Source organism: Myotis brandtii, unplaced genomic scaffold, assembly GCF_000412655.1.
Source record: "Myotis brandtii unplaced genomic scaffold, ASM41265v1 scaffold9122, whole genome shotgun sequence".
Taxonomy (NCBI): Eukaryota; Metazoa; Chordata; class Mammalia; order Chiroptera; family Vespertilionidae; genus Myotis; species Myotis brandtii.
Window position 1 is genome coordinate 2,079 of NW_005371757.1, and position 1,324 is coordinate 3,402.

The 1,324-nt window shown below is 50.5% G+C and overlaps 1 pseudogene; it reads right to left on the reverse strand.

The window, feature by feature from the left end:
• Positions 1-25: 25 nt before the first annotated feature.
• On the reverse strand, positions 26-1,092 carry LOC102259294 (annotated as a pseudogene).
• Between the last annotated feature and the right edge of the window lie 232 nt (positions 1,093-1,324).

The window sequence follows — 1,324 nt, forward strand, 5'->3', positions numbered from 1 at the left end:
GTGTGGGATCATCCTGAGATGAAGCATCTGATGTCTGGATGCATCGGGTTTCCGAGGAGCTACTGCCACAGACGGTGCTCATCTGTTTGGCTCTCCTCAAACGCCCGTTCTTTTCCACCTTCTCCATCCAGACACAAACGTGTTTCTTTATAAACCTGGCCCGTCTCCAAGTTTAGTGTGGACATATCACATTCAAGCCATTGCGATTCAAATCCCAGTCCAGCACCTATGGCTTCTATGAAGCTTTCTTTCAGGGCCCGATGCCCATGGAGCATATGCAGCCGAGACAATTCGTCCTTAAAGCTTCTGATTGCTTCCCGTTCCTTGTTGGTAAACTTTTCTTTCATACTCAGAAGGCATTCTGAAGGTGAATCAAGACCTGGCTCAATGCCAACTTGTAGCTCAGGTTCAGCAGCAAGTACTACCAAGTCCCTTTAACAGGAGACGTTAAAGATGAAACTGAGTAAGGATTCGATGAGTCTTTTGCAAGAACTGGTTTCCCTTTTGCAGTTCCCTGCAAATGAATGTTATTCCAAGGGAGTCCTATTTCTTTGCACTAACTGCCTCGACATCAGATGACCAGCCATGGCTGCCTTAGTGTCTTTGGCAGAGACGAACTACTAGGGCTGCTGGTGGTACCTCCAGGAGCCATTCCACTCAGCTGGGCAGCCAAGTGTTGCAGGAAAAGGCCCAGCGCACCCCCTCCATTGCTGGCACCAAGCAGACCCATTTGATGAGGGAAAACTAAAACCCTCTCTTTGCCACATCAAATTACCTCTCTGTGCCTCAGTTTCCTCATTTGTTATAGCTCTCACATTACAGGTTGGTTGTGAGGGTTACATGACACATGCAAAGTGCTGGGCTCAAGGCCCACTCGGGGTGTGCACTCTGTCGATGAAAGCTGTTGTTGATAAATACTGACCGAGCCCACAGGCTCCCAGATGGTGAATAAATACCTGCTCTGTGCTTCCCTCCAGGAGGGGCAGGTGAGGAGCTGCAGTTGATTCAGCCTCAGAAGTCAGTGTCTGTCCGAGCTGGAGAGACGGCCACTCTGAGCTGCACTGTGACCTCCTTTTTACCCGTGGGGTACATCCAGTGGTTCAGAGGGACAGGGACAGGCCGGGAGTTAATCTACAGTCTCAGAGGAGGCCACTTCCCCCGAGTAACAAGTGTTGCAGACACCACAAGGAGAGACAACATGGACTTTTCCATCCACATCAGCAACATCACCCCAGCAGACACTGGAACTTACTACTGTGTGAAGTTCCGGAGAGGAGCCAGTCAGGACACGGAGTTCAAGTCTGGGGCTGGCACTCAGCTCACC